At 54.4% G+C, this 19,546-nt stretch overlaps 1 protein-coding gene across 1 annotated transcript in view; it reads right to left on the bottom strand.

Annotated features, from left to right (window-relative positions):
- Positions 1-19,546, bottom strand: part of LOC140411190 (dynein axonemal heavy chain 8-like) — a 2,783,184-nt gene that overhangs the window by 316,571 nt on the left and 2,447,067 nt on the right. The gene's annotated exons all lie outside the window — the stretch shown is intronic.

Consider the following 19,546-nt stretch of genomic DNA (forward strand, 5'->3'; position numbering starts at 1 on the left):
CAGAATAAATACAGGCATTTCTTCGTTACATTACAACTTACCAGCGCAAACTGGTATTAAATCAATTTTTATCTTCAAGGTGTGAGGAAAGATCTTCGAAGCTGGAGATGCAGCATTAGAGTTGGTGGTGTGTTTTCTCAGGGGTATGTGGCTATAGGTCAGAGGTCACAGCCCTCATTGTTTTCAGTAGATTCTCTCTGTGTTGTATGGGCAGCTTGTGTTCGTAAACTTCCAAAGCACCGTAACAGATGAAAGGGGAGGGAATTTGAGGTAAAATTTCAGCATCAAAGGAAAACAAAGTATGGGGCGGTGTGCTTTTTATTGACAGTAATTGCTCAATTTACAGAATGAAAAGTACCTACAAAAGACCCTTTTGTGCCATAATAACTCTACAGCAGACATTGACCAACCTTGGATGGCAGACTGGGAGATGGGAGTCAGGTAAAATCATGGAAGGCACATCAAGATGGCTGCCTATGCAGTTCGAACCATCAGGCACTTTATCAATAGCTGGACATGATGCGGAGTGGCTGCCAGCTCCAAGGCAGTGATCGGTCGATTAGAATCATTGAGGGCTAACTGGAGCTATTTTACATGGTGACCTGCATTTTCAACCATCCTCACCTTTTAAGAAGGTCACCAGATAAATGGAGGCGGTTAGGGGTTATTTGAGCTGGAGGGTGAAGATAGCTCCTCCAGCCCCAAAAATCTCCCTGGAGGGGATTCCCCTCCAACCCTGGGCTCTCTGAATTTTTAAATTTGGTTTTAAATGGACTTGGTCCAGCTGGAGAATTCTCTTGCATGCCCCAGCAGTGACCACCTCTCTTAGATCCATTTTCCTTTGGAGGATCTGGCCGTGCTGGAAGCCTGCCCACCTTTCTTAATTGGACGTTGGGCCCACAGCAAAATGTTATGTCTTCTGGTTGCCATTAGTTAGAAATAAGCACTTTAAACTCAAAATGCTGGAATTTCATTGAATGTATTGCTTTCTGTCCTCCATGTGGCTGTGATCCTGATTTGTTGCTACCCAGTCCATAAATACAGTCCAAAGATGCTAAATTGCCCCTTAGGGTGAGGTTACAGGGTGGGGGATTGGGCTTAGGCAGTATGGCCTTTCAAATGGTCGGTGCAGACTCGATGGGCTGAGTAGCCACTTTCTGTACTGTAAGGATTAACAAAGAGCAAAGAAAAATACAGCACAGAAACAGGCCCTTTGGCCCTCCAAGCCTGTGCCGACGATGCTGTCCGTCTAAACTAAAATCTTCTACACTTCCTGGGTCCGTATCCCTCTATTCCCATCCTATTCATATATTTGTCAAGATGCCCCTTAAATGTCACTATCGTCCCTGCATCCACCACCACCTCCGGTAGCGTGTTCCAGGCACCCACTACCCTCTGTGTAAAAAACTTGCTTCGTATATCTCCTCTAAACCTTGCCCCTCGCACCTTAAACCTATGCCCCTAGTAATTGACCCCTCTACCCTGGGAAAAAGCCTCTGACTATCCACTCTATCTATGCCCCTCATAATTTTGTAGACCTCTATCAGGTCGCCCCTCAACCTCCGTCGTTCCAGTGAGAACAAACCGAGTTTATTCAACTGCTCCTCACAGCTAATGCCCTCCATACCAGGCAACATCCTGGTAAATCTCTTCTGCACCCTCCCTAAAGCCTCCACATTCTTCTGGTAGTGTGGCGACCAGAATTGAACACTATACTTCAAGTGTGTCCTAACTAAGGTTCTATACAGCTTCAACATGACTTACCAATTCATACACTCAATGCCCCGGCCAATGAAGGCAAGCATGCCGTACGCCTTCTTGACTACCTTCTCCACCCTTTCAGTGACCTGTGGACCTGTACTCCTAGATCTCTCTGACTGTCAATACTCTTGAGGGTTCTACCATTCACTGTATATTCCCTACCTGCATTAGACCTTCCAAAATGTATTACCTCACATTTGTCCGGATTAAACTCCATCTGCCATTTCTCCGCCAAGTCTGCAAACAATCTAAATCCTGCTGTATCCTCTGACAGTCCTCATCACTATCCGCAATTCCACCAAACTTTGTGTCGTCTGCAAACTTACTAATCAGACCAGTTACATTTTCTTCCAAATCATTTATATATACTACGAACAGCAAAGGTCCCAGCACTGATCCCTGCGGAACACCACTAGTCACAGCCCTCCAATCAGAAAAGCACCCTTCCATTGCTACTCTCTGCCTTCTATGACCTAGCCAGTTCTGTATCCACCTTGCCAGCTCACCCCTGATCTCGTGTGACTTCACCTTTTGTACCAGTCTGCCATGAGGGACCTTGTCAAAGGCCTTACTGAAGTCCATATAGACAACATCCACTGCCCTACCTGCATCAATCATCTTTGTGACCTCTTCGAAAAACTCTGTCAAGTTAGTGAGACACGACCTCCCCTTCACAAAACCATGCTGCCTCTCGCTAATATGTCCATTTGCTTCCAAATGGGAGTAGATCCTGTCTCGAAGAATTCTCTCCAGTAATTTCCCTACCACTGACGTAAGGCTCACCGGCCTGTAGTTCCCTGGATTATCCTTGCTACCCTTCTTAAACAAAGAAACAACATTGGCTATTCTCCAGTCCTCCGGGACATCACCTGAAGACAGTGAGGACCCAAAGATTTCTGTCAAGGCCTCAGCAATTTCATCTCTAGCCCCCTTCAGTATTCTGGGGTAGATCCCATCAGGCCCTGGGGACTTATCTACCTTAATATTTTTCAAGGCGCCCAACACCTCGTCTTTTTGGATCTCAATGTGACCCAGGCTATCTACACACCCTTCTCCAGACAACATCCACCAATTCCTTCTCTTTGGTGAATACTGATGCAAAGTATTCATTTAGTACCTTGCCCATTTCCTCTGGCTCCACGCATAGATTCCCTTGCCTATCCTTCAGTGGGCCAACACTTTCCCTGACTACCCTCTTGCTTTTTATGTCCGTGTAAAAAGCCTTGGGATTTTCCTTAACCTTTTTTGCCAATGACTTTTCGTGACCCCTTTTAGCCCTCCTGACTCCTTGCTTAAGTTCCTTCCTACTTTCCTTATATTCCACACAGGCTTTGTCTGTTCCCAGCCTTCTGATGCACCTGACAAATGCCTCCTTTTTTCTTTTTGACGAGGCCTACAATATCTCTCGCTATTCAAGGTTCCCAAAATTTGCCGTATTTATCCTTCTTCCGCACAGGAACATGCCGGTCCTGAATTCCTTTCAACTGACATTTGAAAGCCTCCCACATGTCAGATGTTGATTTACCCTCAAACATCCGCCCCCAATCTAGGTTCTTCAGTTCCCTAGGACCACTCCTAGGACCACTCTTATCCTTGTCCACCAGCATTTTAAAACTTACTGAATTGTGGTCACTGTTCCCAAAATGCTCCTTTTGTAAGGGCCACGAAGAATCCAGCACAAGTTTTATGGATACAAAGTAATAACATTTATTGACAATAACATATATATATAACAGCGGCAGCAACTTCCCTTGCTGCACACTTCTTCCTGCAGGTTCCAAACTAGCCAACTTTATTTATACATGGAGTTTACTAATGGTTTCTCCGCCCCCCTCATTGGGGAAGCTCATACGCCCACAGGATTATGGGATTGTCATTAGTCCCCAGCCAATGGTAAGCAGGCAGGTCGTAACAGCTCCACTACTGAAACTTCTACCACCTGGCCAGGCTCATTCCCCAAGACCAGGTCCAGTACAGCCCCTTCCCTAGTTGGACTATCTACATATTGTTTTAAGAAGCCCTCCTGGATGCTCCTTACAAACTCCGCCCCGTCCAAGCCCCTGGCACTAAGTGAGCCCCAGTCAATATTGGGGAAGTTGAAGTCTCCCATCACCACAACCCTGTTGTTTTTACTCCTTTCCAAAATCTGTCTACCTATCTGCTCCTCTATCTCCCCCTGGCTGTTGGGAAGCCTGTAGTAAACCCCCAACATTGTGACTGCACCCTTCTTATTCCTGATCTCTGCACATATAGACACCCTCTGAGGTGTCCTCCAGTAGTACAGCTGTGATATTCTCCCAAACCAATAGCGCAACTCCACCTCCCCTTTTACATCCCCCTCTATCCTGCCAGAAACATCTAAATCCTGGAACGTTCAGCTGCCAACCCTGTGCTTCCCTCAACCAGGTCTCTGTAATGGCAACAACATCATAGTTCCAAGTACTAATCCAAGCTCTTCCTCCAAGCTAATCCAAGCTCTTCCTCCAAGCTAATCCTAACATCTGGGGCTGTTTAGCACAGGGCTAAAGTGCTGGCTTTGAAAGCAGACCAAGGCAAGCCAGCAGCACGGTTCGATTCCCGTAACAGCCTCCCCGAACAGGCGCCAGAATGTGGCGACTAGGGGCTTTTCACAGTAACTTCACTTGAAGCCTACTTGTGACAATGAGCGATTTTCATTTCATTCATTTTCATTTCATTCTTGCATTAAAACATATGCACTTCAGGCCACCAGACATCTCCCTGTCTGCTCTTCCTCAGAGCCATACTGGCCCTATTCTCTAGTTCTCCCTCAATGCTTTCACCTTCTGAAATTCTATGATTCTCGATTACATAAGTGTTCCTGTTCATTGGTACCACTGATCAGTATGTTGTCAATGTAATATTGTACCCCCTGCAGGCCGTTTAAAATCTGGTCTATGGACAGATGAAACAAAGCAGGTGATGATGTTATTCTCTTATCGCAGAAAAGGACATTCTGTATAATGGTGAGCAGGTGTTGAGGTTCAGCTGCAACATTCATTTGCAGGTAGGCCGACGATAGGTCGATCTTGCTGAACTCCTGTCCTCCTGCTGAGTGAGGTAGCGGGTATTGATCCATGCATAAAATCAGATTAATAGTTGTTCTGATGCCAATAGTTCCGTCCTGGTTCATTACAGCCACAGTAAGGGTTGCCCAGTAACAAGTGGTGATGGGTTCTCAAACTCCTGTTTCATTACTTCAGATTCTACCTTTGGATGTATGGTGTGGGGTACTGCTCTAGCCTTGAGACTCTTAGTTGGCTATTCTGTTTGATCTTAAGTGCACCTGTGCTACTTTCATGGTCTCAAATGTGTCTTCACATACACATTGGGCAAAATTCTCCATTTGGAGTTCCCGGTGAGGTGGTGAATCCCGGGTCAGTGAAGAAAACGGGATTGGTGCCGGGCGCTGATCCGTTTCCAATGCTCCAGCCACCCGCTGGTGTCGGGATCGAGGTTCGCACCCCGCGCCAGTGGGCCACGCACCATATTTTCCGGGCCCGTGTGATTTTCCGGTCCTCTGGGCCGGGAAACACGTGGGTGAAAATTACTACAGATATGGACAAGCATGGCCCTGACGTGGTGGACCTCGTGGTGAACCAAGGGGGTAACTCCTTAAGGGATGTGGTAGTCACCACTAACTGTATATTAGATGTAGTACGGTAAGGGTCCTGTACGAGAGGTACATGGGTAAATCCCTGCCTGCTGGCTCCGCCCAGTAGGCGGCGTATAAATGTGTGTGCTCACCGGAGCTGCTCCCATTCTGGTAGCAGCTACAGGAGGCCACACATCTTTGCTCAATAAAGCCTTGATTATTCACTACTCTCGTCTTTGTAGTAATTGATAGTGCATCAATTTATTGAGCAAAGATTTTAAAATGATGGAACTTCGCATCAAGCCTGATCGGCTTCAGCAAGCAGCCAACGCCACGTCCGCCTTTGACCACTGGCTAGCCTGCTTCGAAAGCTACCTCCGACCATCGGCTGAACAACCCTCGGACGCACAGAAGCTCCAGGTCCTTTATTCACGGGTGAGCCCTCACATTTTTCCTCTCATCCGGGATGCGCCCACTTACTCTGAAGCAATGGAGCTCCTGAAAGGACATTACGTTCGGCCGGTTAACAAACTCTACGCGAGGCACCTCCTGTCCACGAGACAGCAACTCCCCAATGAGTCCCTCGACGATTTCTGGCGTGCTCTGCACATCCTGGCGAGGAACTGTGACAGCCAGGCAGTTCCGGCAGTCGAGCATACAGAGCTTTTAATCAGAGACGCTCTTGTTACTGGCATGGGGTCGGCGTACATCCGCCAGCGTCTATTGGAAGGGGGTACGCTTGACTTTGCGGGAACCAGGCAACTCGCGAACTTGCTAACAGTGGCTTCCCGTAACATCCAGTCGTACGCCCCCGACCGCATGGCACCCTCGTGGACATCGTGGGACCCACCAGCTACCAACCCCAGCCCACCGCAAGCCTGCGTCGTGAGGCAGCCAGCCAACCCTGGGGGGCCAAAATGCTACATCTGCGGGCAGACCAAACACCCCCGGCAGTGCTGCCCGACACGGAGCGCAACCTGCAAGGGCTGCGGAAAGAAGGGACATTTTGCTGCTGTGTGCCAGGCCCGGTCGATCGCCGCTGTTTCTAGGCCCAGCGTTCCTACACCCCACATGTGCGACCCGTGGGCGCCGCCATCTTCGTCCCTGCAGAATACGTGCGGCCCGTGGGTGCCGCCATCTTCTTCCCCGCAGGCCACATGCGGCCCGTGGGCGCTGCCATCTTTAATGCCGCCCGCCATGTACGCCCTCTGGTCGCCGCCATTTTGGACGGCGCCTCAGGATCCATGCTCATCGGGAAGTTCATCTGGCCGCTCATTGCCTGCCACCACCGCTGACCAGCCCAGGGCCTCCCAGCATCAGCCGCAGCTCGCCTCGATCACCCTCAACCAGTCCTGGCCTCACAACCTCGCAACCGCAATGCAACGACAATGATGGGCACAAGACTTCCTGCCTTTTTTACTCCGGGAGCACGGAAAACTTCATCCACTCCACTACGGTAAGGTGCTGCTCCCTCGCGGTACACCCCGTTACCCAGAGAATCTCCCTGACCCCCGGATCCCATTCCGTGGAAATCCGGGGCTACTGCATCGCGACCCTCACCGTCCAGGGCGTAGAGTTTAGCAACTTCAGCTCTACGTCCTCCCCAATCTCTGCGCTGCCCTGTTACTCGGTCTGGACTTCCAATGCAACCTCCAAAGCTTAACTTTAAAATTCGATGGACCCCTACCCCCCCTCACCGTATGCGGCCTCACGACCCTTAAGATCGATCCACCTTCCTTGTTTTCAAACCTCACCCCGGATTGCAAACCCGTCGCCACCAGGAGCAGACGGTACAGCGCCCAGGACAGGACCTTCCTCAGGTCGGAGGACCAGCGGCTTCTGCGGGAATGCATCATTGAGGCCAGCAACAGCCCCTGGAGAGCCCACGTGGTAGTAGTAAAGACTGGGGAGAAACACAGGATGGTCATTGACTACAGTCAGACCATCAATCGGTACACGCAGCTCGACGCGTACCCCCTCCCACGCATATCTGCTCTGGTCAATCAGATTGCACAGTACCGGGTCTTTTTCACAGTGGACCTGAAATCTGTTTACCACCAGCTCCCCATCCGCAAGGAGGACCGCGAATACACTGCGTTCGAAGTACATGGCCGCCTCTATCACCTCCTTAGGGTTCCCTTCGGCGTCACTAACGGGGTCTCAGTCCTCCAGCGTGAGATGGACCGAATGGTTGACCGGTCTGGACTGCGGGCCACCTTCCCGTACCTAGACAACGTCACCATCTACGGCCATGATCAGCAGGACCACGCCGCTAACCTTCGCAAATTTCTCCACACCGCCAAACTCCTTAATCTCACGTACAATAAGGAGAAGTGCGTGTTCCGCACCAACCGCTTAGCCATCCTTGGCTATGTTGTGGAAAATGGAGTTCGAGGGACAGACCCCGACCGCATGCGCCCCCTCATGGAACTCCCCCTCCCTCACTGCTCTAAGGCCCTGAAACGATGCCTGGGTTTTTTTTCAGTTGGTCCCTAACTATGCAGACAAGGCCTGCCCACTCATTCACTCCACAGTTTTCCCCCTGACGGCTGAGGCCCGTCAGGCCTTTAACTGCATCAAGGCGGACATCGCCAAGGCCACGATGCACGCGGTTGACGAGTCCCTCCCTTTTCAGGTCGAGAGCAATGCATCGGACGTGGCTCTGGCCGCCACCCTCAACCAGGCAGGCAGGCCCGTGGCATTCTTTTCCCGCACCCTCCATGCCTCCAAAATTCGGCACTCCTCTGTCGAAAAGGAGGCCCAAGCCATTGTAGAAGCTGTGCGACATTGGAGGCATTACCTGGCCGGCAGGAGATTCACTCTCTTCACTGACCAACGGTCGGTTGCCTTCATGTTCACTAATACACAGCGGAGCAAGATCAAAAACGATAAGATCTTGAGGTGGAGGATCGAGCTCTCCACCTATAATTACGAGATTTTGTATCGCCCCGGGAAACTCAACGAGCCCCCCGATGCCCTATCCCGAGGTACATGTGCCCGCGCACAAGTGGACCGACACCGGCCCCTATACGATGGTCTCTGTCACCCGGGGGTCACCCGGTTCTTCCACTTCATAAAAGCCCACAACCTGCCCTCCTCCATTGCAGAGGTCAGGGCTGTCACTAGAGACTGCCAGATCTGCGCGGAGTGCAAATTGCACTTCTACCGGCCGGACCGAGCGCACCTGGTGAAGGCCACCCGCCACTTTGAGCGCCTCAGCATGGACTTCAAAGGGCCCCACCCCTCCACCGTCTGAAACACGTACTTCCTGAACATGGTCGATGAGTACTCCCGGTTTCCCTTCGCCATCCCATGCCCCGATATGACTTCTGTCACAGTCATTAAAGCCCTCAACAGCCCTGTTCGGTTTCCATGCTTATGTCCACAGCGACTGGGGATCCTCCTTTATGAGCGATGAGCTGTGTCAGTTCTGTCATAATATACACCAGTCCCTCTTCGTCAACCATGGTTATAATTCCAGGTTTCAGCACCTGTAGTATGGGTAAAACTGCCAGCAGGTGCAGCCTTGGGATCTGCTTTTCTTCCAACATGCACCTGCTATAAAATTAAGATCAGCGACTCTAAAACGGAGGGCTACACTCAGAAACCTAGTGAAACAGGAATAAAAAGTTTCCTGTGCCTCATGCTACAATGCAGTTGCCTTGAAGGGCAGCACGGTAGCAGAAGTGGATAGCACTGTGGCTTCACAGCGCCAGGGTCCCAGGTTCGATTTCCCGCTGGGTCACTTTTGTAAGGGCCACGAAGAATCCAGCACGAGTTTTAAGGATACAAAGTAATAACATTTATTTACTATAACAGAGATACATAACAGTAGCAGTAACTTCCCTTGCTACATACTCCTTCCTGCTGGTTCCTGAACTGGCCAGCTTTATTTATACTCGGAGTTTACCAGTGGTTTCTCCGCCCCCCTCATTGGGGAAGCTCATACTCCCACAGGATTGTGGGATTGTCATTCGTCCCCAGCCAATGGTAAGTAGGCACGTTATAACATCCCTCCCCCCCAAAGTCCAAGGAATCCACCGAAGACCCTGGCGAAGGAGGGCGTCGGACTTGTTTTGCCGCAGGCCGGACACCATTTGCACGCGGCGCTGGATCAGGCGGCGTGTAACGAGATGGAGACCGGCGCTTCCGTGATGAACGGCGCAACGGTTGTACATCCACGGCCCGTGGACCCGAGGATTCCCCCTCTGATGCATCCTGTGTCTCCATCTCGGAGTCAGAGTCTGCTGCCTCCATCATGTCAGCGTCTCTATCTCCATTCGGTCCCGTAACGACCTACGCAGGCTTCGAGTGAGGCACCAGAGGAAGATTGTGAGGACTACCTTCCCTTGTCTCTGGTCTCTGCGGCTGTTGAAATGAGCTCCGGGGGCGGGGAATCTTTTGAGGTGATAGTCTTCTGGACCGAACATGGTCTACATGTTTTCGCTGGAGACGACCCTGGGCTTGCACCTGGTAAGATATAGGGCCCGTTTGGCGAAAGATTACACCAGGAACCCATTGGGCACCACCAGCAAAATTCCAAACGAACACTGGGTCACCGGGCGCAAACTGCCGAATCGGCCGATGCCGAGAAAATCCCTGTCCCTGCCGTTCTTGTGTGCGGCGTACTTTTGCGCCAATGTCCGGGAAAACCATACTAAGGCGGGTGCGAAGTCTCCGGCCCATTAGGAGTTCTGCGGGAGCTACCCCAGTCACTGCATGGGGGGTGGTCCTGTGCATAAACAAAAAGCGAGCCAGTCTCGTGTCCATTGATCCGGAAGACTGCTTCTTTAGGCCTCTTTTGAATGTCTGCGCTCTGCCAACCCATTTGAAGCCGGGTGGTAAGGGGCAGTGCAGATATGGCGGATGCCGTTCATCTTCGTGAACCTCGCAAACTCCTCACTCGTGAATGGAGTGCCGTTATCCGTGACCAGCACCTCGGGGAGGCCATGCGTACTAAACGAGAAACGCATCTTTTCAATTGATGCGCAGGACGTTGTCCCCTGCATCTTATGTACCTCTAGCCATTTAGACTGGGCGTCAATTAATAGAAGGAACATGGATCCTTGAAAAGGGCCTGCGAAATCTGCATGCGAGCGTGCCCAAGGCCGCCCTGGCCATTCCCAGTGATGTAGGGGCGCGGCCGGTGGAAGCTTCTGATGCTCCTGGCAAATGGAGCAGTTTTGGGCCACCTTCTCAATGTTGGTGTCGAGGCCTGGCCACCAGACATAACTCCGGGCCAACATTTTCATCTTGGTCACGCCCGGATGCCCATTGTGCAAGTCTGTTAGTATCAGCTCCTGGCCTTTTTCCGGGACAATCACACGCGTCCCCCACAAGAGGATGCCGTCTTCCACGCTAAATTCTGGCAGCTTGGAGGAAAATGCCCGCAACTCGCCTGGGAGCTGTCTAATCTGCCCACCATACAGGACTATGTGCCGAACATTTGACAGGACTGGCTCCATCTGGGTCCACTCACGGATCTGTGATGCCGTGACAGGCAAGGTGTCCATAAAATTTAGGGTTGCAACCACCTCACCGGTCATGGGGGTCGACATGGGGCCGGTCGATAAAGGCAATCGGCTCAGTGCGTCGGCATTTGCTATCTGCGTACCTGGTTTGTGCTCCAGAGAATACTCGTATGCAGCAAGCAACAAAGCCCAGCGCTGGATCCGTGCGGAAGCAATGGGCGGTATTGGCTTATCCTCTCTGAAGAGTCCCAGCAGGGGCTTATGATCAGTCACGATAGTGAAATGGCGGCCGTACACGTACTGGTGGAAGCGTTTCACCGCAAAAAAACACTGCCAGGCCCTCCTTCTCGACCTGCGCGTACTTTTTCTCCGCTGCAGTCAATGTGCGGGAGGCGAAAGCTATCGGTCGCTCGGCCCCGTTCTCCATCTTGTGGGACAAGACGGCTCCAATACCATACGGGGATGCATCACATGTGACGAGCAAAGGCTTTCCAGGATCATAGTGGGTTAGTAACCCAGACAACGACAATTGTTGTTTTACCCGCTGGAAAGCGGTTTCTTGCGGCTGACCCCAAACCCAGGTGTGATTTTTCTTCAGCAGAAGGTGCAAAGGGGCCAGCGTAGTTGCCAGATTGGGGGAGGAACTTCCCGTAATAGTTTATGAGACCGAGAAAAGAACGAAGATGCGAAGTTTCAGTCGGGGTGGGGGCCTGTTGAATTGCACGCACCTTCTCTGCGACGGGGTGCAGACCTTCGCGGTCCACCCGATAACCTAGGTAGACTACTTCCTTTGCCTGAAATACGCACTTTGTGCGATGTAACCGGACTCCAGCCTCCGAAAGGCGTCTAAGGACAGCCTCCAGATTTTCCAAATGTTCCTGCTCCGAAGTCCCTGTAATCAAAACGTCATCTAAGTAGACAGCAACACGTGGTAAACCTCTCAAAATGCCCTCCATGACACGTTGAAAAATTGCGCAGGCAGAGGATACTCCAAAGGGCAACCGTGTATATTCATACAGGCCCCGGTGTGCATTAATCGTTACATATGGTCGGGAGGCAGGGTCCAGCTCCAACTGCAGGTAGGCGTGACTCATATCTAATTTTGTGAACGAGAGTCCACCTGCAAGTTTCCCGTAGAGATCCTCTATGCGAGGCATTGGATATCGGTCGAGTCGGGAAACCGTATTCACTAAGTTTATAGTCGCCACACAAGCAAACTGTGGCATCTGGCTTCATTACAGGTACAATTGGTGCTGCCCAGTCAGCAAAATGGACGGGCCTGATAATACCCAAACTCTCCAAACGAGTGAGCTCCCCTTCTACCTTCTCTAGCAAGGCGTAAGGCACTGGGCGCGCCCGGAAATAGCGCGGCGTGGCTCCTGGTTCAACTTGGATACGGGCTACGGCCCCTTTTATTTTCCCCAAACCAGGCTGGAATACATCTGGGTATCGTCCTGGCACCTCAGTCAACCCTTCAGAAACTGTTTGGAGGATGTGCTGCCATTGCAACCACAAATGGCGCAACCAGTCGCGACCCAACAGGCTGGGCCCATGGCCGCGCACCACGATAAGTGGGAAACGCCCCTCCTGGTGTCCATAGACAACAGGAGTCATTGTAGTTCCTGCAATGTCCAGTGGTTCCCCCGTGTAGGTGGCCAACCTGGCCTGTGAGTCGGTTAATGTAAGGGTCTGTATACCCTGCTTGATGCAGTCGAACGTCCTCTGGGCGATCACGGAGACCGCTGCGCTAGTATCCAACTCCATCTCAAGCGGGTGGCCATTGACCCGTACTGTCACCTTAATGGGGGCCACACGGGGAGCTGCCACACAATGCAGCTGCAGGCAGTCGTCCTCCGTCTCCACGTCCTCAGGAGTAGTCGCCGCAGGTTCATCCACATGGAAGGTACGGCCTCTGGGCTGGTCCCAGTTACGGCCCCTGGGCTGGTCCCAGTTTCGGTCGGAACAACGGCGCCTCTGGCGCCCCCAGGACCGCCGTCTGCGACGGGGTCGGCGCCTACAAGTCTGACACGGACATGGCTCCTCATCCATTGGCTCTGGAGAAGGCTCCCTTCGGGGAGGAATGTCCAACCGCCACTGGCATCGGTCCGGACGTTGCCTCGCCCAAGGTACCGCAGGAGTGCAGGGGGACGTTTTCGGACGGAAGGGGTTGCGCCCCAAGCCATGCACTTCCATTCCCTGTAGCTCCTGTACTCCTCGCTCTGCGCTCTCTCGGGACAATACTATTTGAATGGCCTGTTGAAAAGTCAACTTTTTCTGGGTGGCCGCATTGTTAAGACCGCAAACCAAACGGTCGCGTAACATTTCTGACCAGGTCTCACCATAGTCACAGTACTCCGCAATCCTGCGTAGCCTGGATAGAAAATCGGCAAGGGATTCTCCTGGGGTCCTCTCAGCGGTAGTAAACCGGTAATGCTGGACTAACGTGGACGGGGTTGGGTTAAAATGTTGCCCCACTATATTCACAAGTTCATCAAACGTTTTGGTGTCCGGCGCAGCTGGGTACGTAAGGCTCCTAATCACCCCAAACGTATGCGGGCCGCAGGCGGTGAGCAATATGACCACCTGGCGCTCGTTTTCGGTGATATTGTTTGCCCGGAAATAGTAACGCATCCGTTGTGTGTACTGGTTCCAGCTTTCCAGCGCAGCATCAAAAACATCCAAACGTCCGTACAGAGGCATGGTATAATAGAAAACAACTTCCAACCTGTATCCAACAAAAATCCAGGGAGGTGGCTTCAGCAGTGTAGACAGCTATTCACTTTAACCTTCATCACCAGTTTTGTAAGGGCCACGAAGAATCCAGCACGAGTTTTAAGGGTACAACGAATAACATTTATTTACTGTAACATATATACATAACAGTAGAGCAGTAACTTCCCTTGCTACATACTCCTTCCTGCTGGTTCCTGAACTGGCCAGCTTTATTTATACTAGGAGTTTACTAGTGGTTTCTCTGCCCCCCTCATTGGGGAAGCTCATACTCCCACAGGATTGTGGGATAGCCATTAGTCCCCAGCCAATGGTAAGTAGGCAGGTTATAACAGTCACTGTCTGTGCGGAGTCTGCACATCCTCCCTGTGTGAGCGTGGGTTTCCTCCGGGTGCTCCGGTTTCCTCCCACAGTCCAAAAACGTGCAGGTTAGGTGGATTGGCCATGATAAATTGCCCTTAGTGTCCAAAAAGGTTAGGAGGGGTTATTGGGTTACGGGGATAAGGTGGAAGTGACGGCTTAAGTGGGTCAGTGCAGACTCGATGGGCCGAATGGCCTCCTTCTGCACTGTATGTTCTATGTTCTAAGTTGGTCACTCTCCCTTCGCTGGGCCCTATTCTCCCAAAAGGAATAAAGTCCCCTGGTGAGTGCAGTTAGCCGCTTGTTTCCCGGCACTTGCAGTGCAGAGAAACACATGGCTATTCCACGTGACTCGCGTTGAGTAAGGAGTCTGAACGGGGAATTCGCTGCCGAGGCTGCACATAGCCCTGTTTTTTACAGTGCAGAGCTCCACTCGTCGGAGCTCCACATTGTAGTGAGAACGTGGTCGTCCCGATCTTTGAGGCCCCCAAAAAGAATCCCTGACCTCCGCCCCCAGCCCAAACGCAATATGGGAGGTTCCCTGAACCCCCCGCCCCCCGCCAGCCCCCAACACCCACGCCGGGTAATCCCGGCCCAATCTTGCACGTGCAAAAAATGCCAGCTTGGCACCTTGGCAGTGCCAACCTTTCACCCTGGCAATAGCAGGCTGGCACCGAGGAGGCGCTGCCAAGCTACCCAGTTGGCACCAGCAGTGCCAGGGCACCACCCAGGGCATGCAGCTGTGGGCCTCCGATCCCCTTGGAGACCCCCATGAGTGGAGTTCCAACTGGTTCCCGTTTGTGCGGACCAGTACCAAACGGCACTTGCCCAAGATCTCTGAGCCGAAGGGATTGAATCCCAAAGCTTCGGGAATCTGCACATTAGAGTGAGGCTTTCTGAGTCGTTCTAATATGCAGATTTTCTAAAAGGTGATCTTGCACATTCTGGCCGGGATTCACATCGCAACGTCTCGCGAGATTGCGTTGAATATTGTGAGTCGTTGCGAGCTGGGTAGATTCTGGAAGCGTGCTCTCCTGGCTTTCAATGGCCACTGCGCCGTGGCGAGCTGCTTTTCAGGAACATCGTGGCCATAGGATCGCGCCCACTATTTCCCGGGCCAGGGGCGGGATTCTCTCACCTCGGGCCAGTTCAGAGAATCGGCAATCGCGTAGTTTTTTTACGCGACGCCGGTCCAACGCCGTTCCGCCATTCTCTCAACCAGCGAGAACAGCGTCATCGTGATCGGCACCACGCCGCCAGGAGAATCACCCGAGGGGGTAAGTTCAGCCATTCTCCAGACTCCCGTGGATTCTGTGGGCCGGATGGGCCGGACCCCAGGCCGTTCTAATCTGCTAATAAAAATCGGGAGAGGAGGTGAGCGGCCGGCGTCTGGGGGCGAGGGGAGGGGGGGGAGGGCTTCCATGTTCGTGGGGACGACATGCCAGCCGGCCTGGAACGTCCTGCCATGGCAGGGCGGTGCCAAAGCCACAGCCGCCATTACGGTGGCCAGAATGATGGGCAACGACCCCGGGCGCTGGCTGCCGCAAGCCTCACGGCCGTGCCCATGGGTGCCGGACGCCCCAGGGGCCGGATCTCCCAGCCAGCACCACCCACCGGCGTGTAGGTCCAGGGCCGTACCCATGGCAGCCCCCCGTGAGGGCATAGCCATCCAACGGTGGTGCTATCAGGAGGGACGGGCAATAGTAGGCGGAGCACAGAGGGTGTGGGCAGGAGTCTGGGTGCATGCGTGGCTGTGGCGCAACCAGCCAACTCGGGCAGACATATAGCCCATGGCACCTCCCTTGTAGGGGTCACTGGAACGGGCCCCAGAACCTCCTCCTCCCTCGGGGTGCCTGGTGGCCCCCGGGCCTCACTATGGGACGGGGGGGTGAGCGGAGACAAGCCCCGAGGCACCATTGACACCTGACACTGCCAGTACTGGAGGCGCACTGTGGTGGTGACCAGGGTCCTAATGCCAGGTGCGATGGAGCCCAGGGAGTGGCCCATACCTGTCTGGGTCTGCATCACCTTCCTCTGGGCTTTAGCGACGCCATCCAGCACCCGGGCAATGGCGCCCATGGTCTCAGCGATGGCCTGCTGAGACCCGGCCAGACTGTGGAGCGCGGCTGCAATGTCCAGATGGCTCTGGCACATGGTTGCCTGTGAGAGGGCAGTCCTGTCCTGGGCCACGGATGACGCGTGCACATGAAGCCCCCCGCCTTGCATGACCTGACCCATGGCCGAAACCGTTCCACACATTGCCTCCACTGGTGCCGGCCTGGGTGGCAGCCATGACCGGCACCACTCCCTGCTCCTGGACGCGGATGGGCTCCTTGACTGCGTCTGTAGCTGATGGAAGCTGGCCGTCATCCCGTTGTCTAGTCCCTGAGTGTCTGACTGCATCAGGTGTCTGGGTGGGTCTGGAAAGTCCAGGAACCCGGGAACCGTCTGGGCGGCAGCTGGTTGCTGGGGCTGGGCTGCCCTCCGACCATCCGGCCCCTTAGCTGCTCCTACCTCCACCTGCTGTAGCGGTACGGCTGTGCGGTGCGCCTAGAAGCCTCTTCACTGAAGTGCCCAACCGAGCTGATAGTCTCTGCGATGGTGTGCGAGACAGCAGTGATGCAAAGTCCATGTCCTCATCAGAGTAAAAGTCAGGGGTCTCCTGCGTCGTCCATTGGCCCAATGATCCTTGTCCCGCCCCCATCTGAGGGTCTCTGTCCGGTCTGTCCGTCAACTGTGTCCCCGTCCTCTGTGTGTCACTGTCCTTGTTCGCCGTCCTCTGTGTGTCACTGTCCTGGGTCTCCGTCCTCTGCGTGTCACTGTCCTGGGTCGCGTCCTCTGTGTGTCACTGTCCTGGGTCTCCGTCCTCTGTGTGTCACTGTCCTGGGTCGCGTCCTCTGTGTGTCACTGTCCTGGGTCGCCATCCTCTGCCTGTCACTGTTCTGGGTTGCGTCCTCTGTGTGTCACGATCCCAGGTCGCGTCCTCTGTGTGTCACTATCCTGGATCGCTGTCCTCTGTGTGTCACTGTCCTGGGTCGGCGTCCCCTGTGTGTCACTGTCCTGGGTCGCCGTCCCCTGTGAGTCACTGTCCTGGCTCGCCGTCCTCCCTGTGTCACTGTCCTGGCTCGCGGTCCTCCGTGTGTCACTATCCTGGATCGCTGTCCTCTGTGTGTCACTGTCCTGGGTCGCCGTCCCCTGTGAGTCACTGTCCGGGCTCGCCGTCCTCCCTGTGTCACTGTCCTGGCTCGCGGTCCTCCATGTGTCACTGTCCTGGATCGCTGTCCTCTGTGTGTCACGGTCCCGGGTCGCGTCCTGTGTGTGTCACTGTCCTGGGTCGCCATCCTCTATGTGTCACAGTCCTGGATCGCGTCCTCTGTGTGTCACTGTCCTGGGTCGCCGTCTCCTGTGTGTCACTGTCCTGGCTCGCGATCCTCCGCATGTCACTGTCCTGGATCGCTGTCCTCTGTGTGTCACTGTCCTGGGTCGCGTCCTCTGTGTGTCACTGTCCTGGGTCGCCGTCCCCTGTGTGACACTGTCCTGGGTCGCCGTCCTCTGTGTGTCACTGTCCTGGGTCTCCGTCCTCTGTGTGTCACTGTCCTGGGTCGCCATCCTCTGCATGTCACTGTTCTGGGTTGCGTCCTCTGTGTGTCACTGTCCTGGGTCGCGCCCTCTGTGTGTCACTGTCCTGGGTCTCCGTCCTCTGTGTGTCACTGTCCTGGGTCGCCATCCTCTGCATGTCACTGTTCTGGGTTGCGTCCTCTGTGTTTCACTGTCCTCGATCGCCGTCCTCTGTGTGTCACTGTCCTGGGTCGCCGTCCTCTGTGTGTCACTGTCCTGGGTCGCCATCCCCGGTGTGCCACTGTCCTGGCTCGCCGTCCTCCCTGTGTCACTGTCCTGGCTCGCGGTCCTCCATGTGGCATTGTCCTGGATCGCTGTCCTCTGTGTGTCACGGTCCCAGGTCGCGTCCTCTATGTGTCACTGTCCTGGGTCACCATCTTCTGTGTGTCACTGTCCTGGGTCGCGTCCTCTGTGTGTCACTGTCCTGGGTCGCCGTCCCCTGTGTGACACTGTCCTGGGTCGCGTCCTCTGTGTGTCACTGTCCTGGCTCGCGGCCCTCAGTGTGTCACTGTCCTGGCTCGCCGTCCTCCCTGTGTCACTGTCCTGGCTCGCAGTCCTCCGTGTGTCACTGTCCTGGGTCGCTGTCCTCTGTGTGTCACTGTCCTGGATCGTTGTCCTCTGTGTGTCACTGTCCTGGGTCGTAGTCCCCTGTGTGTCACTGTCCTGGCTCGCCGTCCTCCCTGTGTCACTGTTCTGGCTCGCGGTCCTCCGTGTGTCACTGTCCTGGATCGCTGTCCTCTGTGTGTCACTGTCCTGGGTCGCCGTCCTCCGTGTGTCACTGTCCTGGATCGCTGTCCTCTGTGTGTCACTGTCCTGGGTCGCCGTCCTCCGTGTGTCACTGTCCTCTGTGTGTCACTATCCTGGGTCGCCATCCCCTGTGTGCCACTGTCCTGGCTCGCCGTCCTCCCTGTGTCACTGTCCTGGCTCGCGGTCCTCCATGTGGCACTGTCCTGGATCGCTGTCCTCTGTGTGTCACTGTCCTGGGTCACCATCTTCTGTGTGTCACTGTCCTGGGTCGCGTCCTCTGTGTGTCACTGTCCTGGGTCGCCGTCCCCTGTGTGACACTGTCCTGGGTCGCGTCCTCTGTGTGTCACTGTCCTGGCTCACGGCCCTCAGTGTGTCACTGTCCTGGCTCGCCGTCCTCCCTGTGTCACTGTCCTGGCTCGCAGTCCTCCGTGTGTCACTGTCCTGGGTCGCTGTCCTCTGTGTGTCACTGTCCTGGATCGTTGTCCTCTGTGTGTCACTGTCCTGGGTCGTAGTCCCCTGTGTGTCACTGTCCTGGCTCGCGGTCCTCCGTGTGTCACTGTCCTGGATCGCTGTCCTCTGTGTGTCACTGTCCTGGGTCGCCGTCCTCCGTGTGTCACTGTCCTGGATCGTTGTCCTCTGTGTGTCACTGTCCTGGGTCGTAGTCCCCTGTGTGTCACTGTCCTGGCTCGCGGTCCTCTGTGTGTCACTGTCCTGGGTCGCCATCCTCTGCATGTCACTGTTCTGGGTTGCGTCCTCTGTGTGTCACTGTCCTGGGTCGCCGTCCTCCGTGTGTCACAGTCCTGGGTTGCCGTCCTCTGTGTTTCACTGTCCTCGATCGCCGTCCTCTGTGTGTCACTGTCCTGGGTCGCCGTCCCCTGTGTGTCACTGTCCTGGGTCGCCATCCCCTGTGTGCCACTGTCCTGGCTCGCCGTCCTCCCTGTGTCACTGTCCTGGCTCGCGGTCCTCCATGTGGCATTGTCCTGGATCGCTGTCCTCTGTGTGTCACGGTCCCAGGTCGCGTCCTCTATGTGTCACTGTCCTGGGTCACCATCTTCTGTGTGTCACTGTCCTGGGTCACGTCCTCTGTGTGTCACTGTCCTGGGTCGCCGTCCCCTGTGTGACACTGTCCTGGGTCGCGTCCTCTGTGTGTCACTGTCCTGGCTCGCGGCCCTCAGTGTGTCACTGTCCTGGCTCGCCGTCCTCCCTGTGTCACTGTCCTGGCTCGCAGTCCTCCGTGTGTCACTGT

Source organism: Scyliorhinus torazame, chromosome 4 (assembly GCF_047496885.1).
Source record: "Scyliorhinus torazame isolate Kashiwa2021f chromosome 4, sScyTor2.1, whole genome shotgun sequence".
Lineage (NCBI taxonomy): Eukaryota > Metazoa > Chordata > Chondrichthyes > Carcharhiniformes > Scyliorhinidae > Scyliorhinus > Scyliorhinus torazame.